The sequence below is a fragment of the Orcinus orca genome, chromosome 16 (assembly GCF_937001465.1).
Source record: "Orcinus orca chromosome 16, mOrcOrc1.1, whole genome shotgun sequence".
NCBI lineage: Eukaryota > Metazoa > Chordata > Mammalia > Artiodactyla > Delphinidae > Orcinus > Orcinus orca.
The window spans coordinates 47,116,392-47,126,133 of NC_064574.1; positions in this window are offsets into that span (position 1 = coordinate 47,116,392).

Genomic DNA, 9,742 nt, shown 5'->3' on the forward strand with positions numbered 1-9,742 from the left:
AAACTCCTCTGATTTTTCTCATCATAATCCCTTTCTTGTTTCCCCATGGTAATGAGCAATTAATCCCACAATATAAATAGGCCCTTGAATCAGTGAGGAGCTTTTATGTCGTAAGCAACAGAAAACCCAATTCAAATTGGCTTAAGAATAAACAGTCACGTCTCCTTATAGATGGTACATTAATTGCAAGAGGAATGATAGTCATCAAACGGTGGAGAAACTAGACCACACCAGGACCAGGTGAGCAAGATGAATACCCCGCTGAGGGCAGAGAGATGCTGTGTTCCTCCACACTCGAGATGAATACAACATCAATTACAGGGTATCCCAACAGGAGGCAGGGAACCTGAAACCAGTCATAAGGAAACATCACATGAACTCGATAAAGGACTGGCCTGGAGTTTGCAAAAATATCAATGTCATGAAGGACAAGGAAAGGCTGGGGAATCATTCCCAGATAAAAAGAGATTAAAGAGACCTGAACCTCCAAAAACACATGATGCTGGACTTAGAGAAAGAAACATGCTATAGAGCAGCGGTCCCAAACCTTTTTGGCACCAGGGACTGGTTTCGTGGACAACAATTCTTCCACGGACTGGGGGGCTGGGGGATGGTTTCGGGATGATTCAAGCACATTACATTTATTGTGCACTTTACTTCTATTATTATTACATTATAATACATAATGAAATAATTATACACCTCACCATAATGCTGACAAGAGGCGGAGCTCAGGCGGTAATGCGAGCGATGGCGAGCGGCTGTAAATACAGATGAAGCTTCACTTGCTCGCCCTCCCACCATTCACCTCCTGCTGTGTGGCTCCATTCCTAACAGGCTGTGGAACGCTACTGGTCCATGGCCCGGGGGTTGGGGACCCCTGCTATAGAGGACGCAGTTGGGAAAATTGATTAAAATTGGTATCTGTGGTTTAGAGTAAACTATCGTATCAATGATTAAGCTCCCGTCCTGGGTGATAGGACTGCAGGGATGTGAGAGAAGGTCCCTGTTCTGATGAACAACATACGGAAGTAGCACGTGCTCAAGGGGCGTGATGTCCGCTATCTGCTCTCAGTGGGTTCAGAGAGGATTCAGCCTGGGGATAAAATGGTACAAATTGGTGAATCTGCATAAGTGGTAAATGGGGGTTCTCTGAACCATTCTTGCAAATTTCTTGAAGTTTGAAAGTATTTCAAAATCAAAACTTAACAATCACTGAGCAGTGAAAGCCATTAGGGGACCCAGGGGGCCAAGCCAGTGGCTCCGTGACTTCAACGAGGCCCTACTTTCCCTGGCTTTCTTCTGTCTCCCGGTTCTGCCCTCCTGGGGTCAGCGCTGCCCATCCTCAGAGTGGCCGGGGTGAACGGGCTGGTGGGGGGCCCAGGCTTCCCACCCCCTCAGAAGGGCAAGTGAGGGCCTGTTCTTCCCTCACGTCTGAGAAACCCTGCTCCAACACACAGAATCTAATCAGGACGCCCCTGGCACCTTGAGCATAAATTCCCTAAACGCTTTGATGCAGCAGATACCCCAGGTCTTCTCCAATTTCACTCGAACCTTCATTCCCGTTTCCGACACCCCCATGAGCCAACCCTCACCTGCCACCCCCGACTCTCTGCAACAATCCCTCTGTTTCAAATGTCTCCACCCCCCACCACTTGGTAAACACTTTCTGTCCCTCAAGACTCGGCTCAGGGAGCACCTCCTCTACATGACCTTTCCCCACCCCCCCAACAAGGCCTTCCCTTTCCTGGTGTCCTCGGCCCCTCAGACAGCCTCCCATGATGTATGAGTCCATGTTTCTATTTGCTACCCACAGGCCTTATGCTTCTGGAGGGCAAAGCCCGGCTATGGTCTAAGGTTCAGAAAGTGCCCACATACCCACAAACCATGGACCCGAGCATCACGTCTGCCCTGCCGACACCACGTGCTCCCTGCCCAGTAAAACTATGTGGAATGATTTGCATAAGTCAATCTGTGAACGTGCTTACAATAGTGCTAGACACTAAATAACTCACTAAAATAAACCATTACCCAATAAAATACATCTTAATTAGGTTGGGTATTTTACTCTGGGAAGGAAAATTACCGTTATTCAAGCCACATGGAACCACTGAGAAACGCAAGATTTAGCCGAGACGTGGCCACTGCATATGTTCTAATTTCCTGTTTTTCTCCGAGAGGCCACTGTCCCAGTCTGGGTTGGGCAATGCATGATGGGCAGCCCGGCCCTGGCTTAGGAGAAAGACTGTCTTCATTTCATACGGGAAAAAGGGAAATCTCAGAAAAGCCACAAATCACAAGTATCACATCATCAAATGAGAACCGGGGGCAAACAGCCACACTCCGCAATCATCCCGGTGGCCTGGTGGGTGTTAGCTCTTCATGCCCCAGGGGGCCCCACGCCAGACACACGGACATGATGGCTTTTGCAGCTCCTGCCACCGAGCAGAGTCCCTTTCTGGGGCACCAAAGTGCCTCACAGCTGAAAGAGCAGGCCCGCTCACCCAGCGAGATGACTTCTTCAGAGCAACTTGGGACGCATCACCCTGAAAGATCTAAATAATCTCCGTTTGATTCATCCCTCATTTTTAGTCAGATCATGGCTCTCAAAAACCTCCCACTGGAGGACACAGCTGCAGCCCCCCATGCCTCCCGAAACTGGGCACGGAGGAGGATACAGCATGTCTTCTGGGCCCAAGAGCATGTGACCTGAATCCACGTGTCAGAAGCAATGGACAAACCAAACTGAGGGTCACCCTGCAAAAACAACTGGCCTGAGGTCTTCAGAAATGTCGGGGTCTTGGAAGAGAAAGGCTGAAGACCCATTTCAGATTGAGGGAGAAAGGACAGATCTAAAAGGAAATGACAAATAAATGCAACACATGATCCTGGACTGGATCTAAATCTAAAGGAAACTGCTCTAAGTGGCATTACTGGGATAACTGCTGAAACTGGAATATGGACTGTATTGCATCAATGTTAAATTTCCTGAATTTGGTAACTGTATTATGGTGACATAAGAACGTCCTTGTTCTCAAGAAATAAACACTGAAGTGTTAAGTAGTACAGAGATATGATGCCTGCAATTGCCTCTCAAAACCTCTAGGAAAAGGGCTGTGTGTGTGTGTGTGTGTGTGTGTGTGTGTGTGTGTGTGTGTGTTTGTAGGAGAGAGAATGATAAAACAGATGTGGGAATATGTTAAAATTTATTAAGCCAGGGCTTCCCTGGTGGTGCAGTGGCTGGGAATCCACCTGCCAGTGCAGGGGACACGGGTTCAAGCCCTGGTCCGGGAAGATCCCACATGCCACGGAGCAACTAAGCCCATGCACCACAGCTACTGAGCCTGTGCTCTAGAGCCTGTGAGCCACAACTACTGAGCCCGCGTGCCACAGCAACTGAAGCCCGCGTGCCTAGAGCCCGAGCTCTGCAACGAGAGGCCACCGCAATGAGACGTCCGCGCACTGCAATGAAAAGTAGCCCCCGCTCGCAGCAACTAGAGAAAGCCCGTGTGCAGCAACAAAGACCCAACGCAGCCAAAATAAATAAACTAAATTTAAAAAAATTTATTAATCTGGGTAAATAAATGGCATACTAGTATTCTTTGTACTACACTTGCAACATGTATTAAGTTTGAAATTGCTTTAAAATCTGAAAGTACATTCCACTGCCTCGTTTTATAAAATAATATAAAACAAGATTTTTAGTGACAGTTTAATATTTTTGAACAGCTCACCATACAACACTGGAAAACATTCAATTAAACAGAGAGGGCGGGGGAAAGCTTTATGCCATCGCTTATACAAAATAAGTTAGTCTGGCAGCACAATTTGATGGGTGAGTGGTTTTTAAAGGTTTGAAATTTGATATAAAATGCATTTGTGGGTGTGTGTTTTATTATTTCTTATGCAGTATTTCAGAGATGCAGAAAAGCTTTAAGATAGTATCACACACCTCACCACCCCTGAGCACTCCCTTCATTATATCCTCTTCTCCCTTTCAGAAGTTACCAGAATTCTACTGTGGCTGTACCAATTTACATTCCCACCAACAGTGTACAAGGATGGAGGTTTCTCAAAAAGTTAAAAATAGAACTACCATATGACCCAGCAATTCCACTCCTGGATGTATATACAACCCCTCCCCCACTAATTCAAAAAGATACATGCGCCCCAATGTTCATAGTGCATTAGTTACAATTGCCAAGATATGGAAGTAACCTGAGTGTCCAACAACAGATGAATGGATAAAGAAGATGTGATACACACACACACACACACACATACACACAATGGAATCCTACTCAGCCATTAAAAAAAAAAGAAAAGAATGAGGGACTTCTCTGGTGGTGCAGTGGTTAAGAATCTGCCTGCCAATGCAGGGGACATGGGTTCGAGCCCTAGTCCGGGAAGATCCCACATGCCGCGGAGCAACTAAGCCTGTGCACCACAACTACTGAGCCTGCGCTTTACAGCCTGCGAGCCACAATTACTGAAGCCCGTGTGCCACAACTACTGAAGCCTGCATGCCATAACTACTGAGCCTGTGCTCCACAAAAAAAGAAGCCACCCCAATGAGAAGCCTGTGCACCACAAAGAAGAACAGCCCACACTCTCCGCAACTAGAGAAAGCCCGCGTGCAGCAACGGAGACACAACACAGCCAAAAATAAGTAAATAAATTTAATTTAATTTAAAAGAAACAAAATATATCTTAACCTGGGTGATGATAAAATGGGTATATACACATGTAAATGGTATTTACATCTCTGAGGTGCACTTTAAGTTATGTATATTGCACCTCAATTAAAAAAAGAGGGGGGAGACCTTCTAGATGGCGAGGGAGTAGGACGTGGAGATTACCTTCCTGCAGACAAATACATCAAAAATACATCTACATGTGGAACAACTCCTACAGAACACCTACTGAACGCTGGCAGAATACCTCAAACTTCCCAAAAGGCAAGAGATTCACCACATACCTGATTAGGGCAAAAGAAAAAAGAGACAAAAGTATAGGGATGGGAACTGCACCTCTGGGAGGGAGTTGTGAAGGAGGAAAAGTTTCCACACACTAGGAAGCCCCTTTATTGGCAGAGACATGGGGTGGCGAGGGGGAAGCTTCGGAGCCGCGGAGGAGAGCACAGCAACAGAGGTGCGGAGGGCAAAGAGGAGAGATTCCCGCACAGAGGATTGGCGCCGACCAGCACTCACCAGCCTGAGAGGTTGTCTGCTCACCCGCTGGGGAGGGCAGGGCTGGGAGCTGAGGCTCGGGCTTTGGAGGTGAGAGCCCAGGGAGAGGAGAGGAGTGGGCGGCATGAACACAGCCTGAAGGGGGATAGCGCGCCAGAGCTAACCAGGAAGGAGTCCGGGAAAAAGTCTGGAACTGCCTAAGAGACCATTGTTTAGGGGTGCGCAAGGAGAGGGGATTCAGAGCACCGCCTAAACGAGCTCCATAGACGGGCGTGAGCCGCAGCTATCAGTGCAGACACCAGAGACGGGCATGAAACGCTAAGGCTACTGCTGCCGCCACCAAGAAGCCTGTGTGCGAGCACAGGTCACTATCCACCCCTCCCCTCCCGGGAGCCTGTGCAGCCCGCCACTGCCAGGGTCCCATGATCCAGGGACAACTTCCCCAGGAGAACACACGCGCAGCTCAGGCTGTTGCAATGTCACACGGGCCTCTGCCGCCACAGGCTCACCCCGCATTCCAGTTATAACTACCGTACCCCTCCTTTGGCCCAGCCTGAATGAGCAAGAGCCCCCTAATCAGCTGCTGCTTTAACCCCGTCCTTTCTGGGTGGGAACAGAAGCCTGAGGGCAACCTACATGCAGAGGTGGCACCAAACCCAAAGCTGAACCCCGGGAGCTGTGCGAAAAAAGAAGAGAAAGGGAAATCTCTCCATGAAGCCTCAGGAGCAGCGGATCAAATCCCCACAGCCAACTTGATGTACCTGCATCTGTGAAATACCTGAAGAGACAGTGAATCAACTCAAAATCGAGGCAGTGGACTTTGGGAGCAACTGTAGACTGGGGGTTGCTGTCTGCAACTGACTTGTTTCTCAGTTTTATGTTTATCTTAGTATAGTTTTTAACGCTTGTTATCATTGGTGGATTTGTTTATTGGTTTGGTTGCTCTCTTCTTTTATTACTTTTTTATTTTAATAATTTTTAAATTTTAATTATTTTATCTTTTCTTTCTTTTTTTTTCCCCTTTTCTTCTGAGCCATGTGGCTGACAGGGTCTTGGTGCTCCAGCCTGGTGTCAGGCCTGAGCCTCTGAGGTGGGAGAGTCAAGTTCAGGACATTGGACCACCAGAGACTTCCTGGCTCCACGTAATATCAATTGGTGAGAGTTTTCTCAGAGACCTTCGTCTCAATGCTAAGACCCAGCTCCACCCAACGGCCAGCAAGCTTCAGTGCTGGAAGCCCCATGCCAAACAACTAGCAAAACAGGAACACAACCCCAGCCATTAGCAGAGAGGCTGCCTAAAATCATAAGTTCACAGACACCCAAAACACACCACTGGATGCGGCCCTGCCCACCAGAAAGACAAGATCCAGCTTCATCCACCAGAACACAGGCACCAGTCCCCTCCACCAGGAAGCCTACACAACCCACTGAACCAACCTCCCCCACTGGGGGCAGACACCAAAAACAATGGGAACTACGAACCTGCAGCCTGAGAAAAGGAGACCCCAAACACAGTAAGTTAAGCAAAATGAGAAGACAGAGAAATATTCAGCAGATGAAGGAGCAAGGTAAAAACCCAGCAGACCAAACAAATGAAGAGGAAATAGGCAGTCTACCTGAAAAAGAATTCAGAGTAATGACAGTAAAGATGATCCAAAATCTTGGAAATAGAATGGAGAAAATACAAGAAACGTTGAACAAGGACCTAGAAGAACAAAAGAGCAAACAAACAATGATGAACAACACAATAAATGAAATTAAAAATTCTCTAGAAGGAATCAATAGCAGAATAACTGAGGCAGAAGAACGGATAAGTGACCTGGAAGATAAAACAGTGGAAATAACTAGCACAGAGCAGAATAAAGAAAAAAGAATGAAAAGAATTGAGGACAGTGTCAGAGACCTCTGGGACAATATTAAATGCACCAACATTCGAATTATAGGGGTCCCAGAAGAAGAAGAGAAAAAGAAAGAGACTGAGAAAGTATTTGAAGAGATTATAGTTGAAAACTTCCCTAACATGGGAAAGGAAATAGTCAATTAAGTCCAGGAAGTGCAGAGAATCCCATACAGGATAAATCCAAGGAGAAACATGCCAAGACATATTAATCAAACTATCAAAAATTAAATACAAAGAAAAGATATCAAAAGCAGCAAGGGAAAAGCAACAAATAACATACAAGGGAATCCCCATAATGTTAACAGCTGATTTTTCGGCAGAAACTCTGCAAGCCAGAAGGGAGTGTCAGGACATATTTAAAGTGATGAAAGGGAAAAACCTACAAACAAGATTACTCTATCCAGCAAGGATCTCATTCAGATTCGACAGAGAAATTAAAACCTTTACAGACAAGCAAAAGTTAAGAGAATTCAGCACCACCAAACCAGCTTTACAACAAATGCTAAAGGAACTTCTCTAGGCAAGAAACACAAGAGAAGGAAAACAAAAGAGACCTACAAAAACAAACCCAAAACAATTAATAAAATGGTAACAGGAACATACACATCGATAATTACCTTAAATGTAAATGGATTAAATGCTCCAACCAAAAGACATAGACTGGCTGAATGGATACAGAAAGAAGACCCATATATATGCTGTCTAAAAGAGACCCACTTCAGACCTAGGGACACATACAGACTGAAAGTGAGGGGATGGAAAAAGATATTCCATACAAATGGAAATCAAAAGAAAGCTGGGATAGCAATTCTCGTATCAGACAAAATACCAGACTTTAGAATAAAGACTATTAAAAGAGACAAAGAAGGACACTACATAATGATCAAGGGATCAATCCAAGAAGAAGATCTAACAATTGTAAATATTTATGCAACATAGGAGCACCTCAATACATAAGGCAAATGCTAACAGCCATAAAAGGGGAAATTGACAGTAATTCAATAATAGTGGGGGACTTTAACACCCCACTTTCATCAATGGACAGATCATCCAAAATGAAAATAAATAAGGAAACACAAGCTTTAAATGATACATTAAATAAGATGGACTTAATTGATATTTATAGGACATTCCATCCAAAAACAAGAGAATACACTTTCTTCTCAAGTGCTCACGGAACATTCTCCAGGATTGATCATATCTTGGGTCACAAATCAAGCCTTGGTAAATTTAAGAAAATTGAAATCATATCAAGTAACTTTTCTGACCACAATGCTATGAGACTAGATACCAATTACCAGAAAAAAACTGTAAAAAATACAAACACACAGGGGCTAAACAATACACTACTAAATAACCAAGAAATAACTGAAGAAATCAAAGAGGAAATCAAAAAATACCTAGAAACAAATGACAATGAAAACACGACCCAAAACCTATGGGATGCAGCAAAAGCAGTTCTAAGAGAGAAGTTTATAGCAATACAATCCTACGTCAAGAAACAAGAAAAATTTCAAAAAAACAACCTGACCTTACACCTAAAGCAATTAGAGAAAGAAGAACAAAAAAACCCCAGAGTTAGCAGAATTTAATAGAATATGACTAGAGCTAATCAATGAATTTGTTAAGTAGCAGGATACAAAATTAATGCACAGAAATCTCTTGCATTCCTATACACTAATGATGAAAAATCTGAAAGAGAAATTAAGGAAACACTCCCATTTACCATTGCAACAGAAAGAATAAAATACCTAGGGATAAACTTACCTAAGGAGACAAAAGACCTGTACGCAGAAAATTATAAGACACTGATGAAAGAAATTAAAGATAATACAAATAGATGGAGAGATATACCATGTTCTTGGATAGGAAGAATCAACATAGTGAAAATGACTCTACTACCCAAGGCAATCTACAGATTCAATGCAATCCCTATCAAACTACCACTGGTATTTTTCACAGAACTAGAAGAAAAATTTTACAATTTGTATGGAAACACAAAAATCCTGAATAGCCAAAGCAATCTTGAGAAAGAAAAACGGAGCTGGAGAAATCAGGCTCCCTGACTTCAGACTATATTACAAAGCTACAGTAATCAAGACAGTATGGTACTGGCACAAAAACAGAAATATAAATCAATGGAACAGGATAGGAAGCCCAGAGATAAACCCACACACATATGGTCACCTTATCTTTGATAAAGGAGGCAACGGATACAATGGAGAAAAGACAGCCTCTTCAATAAGTGGTGCTGGGAAAACTGGACAGCTACATGTAAAAGAATGAAATTAGATCACTTCCTAACACCATACACACACAAAAAAAACTCAAAATGGATTAAAGACCTAAATATAAGGCTAGACACTATAAAACCCTCAGAGGAAAACATAGGAAGAACACTCTGACATAAATCACAGCAAGATCCTTTTTGACCCACCTCCTAGAGAAATAGAAATAAAAACAAAAATAAACAAATGGGACCTAATGAAACTTAAAAGCTTTTGCACAGCAAATGAAACCATAAACAAGACGAAAAGACAAGCCTCAGAATGGGAGAAAATATTTGCAAACGAAGCAATTGACAAAGGATTAATCTCCAAAATATACAAGCAGCTCATGCAGCTCAACATCATAAAAACAAACAACTCAATCC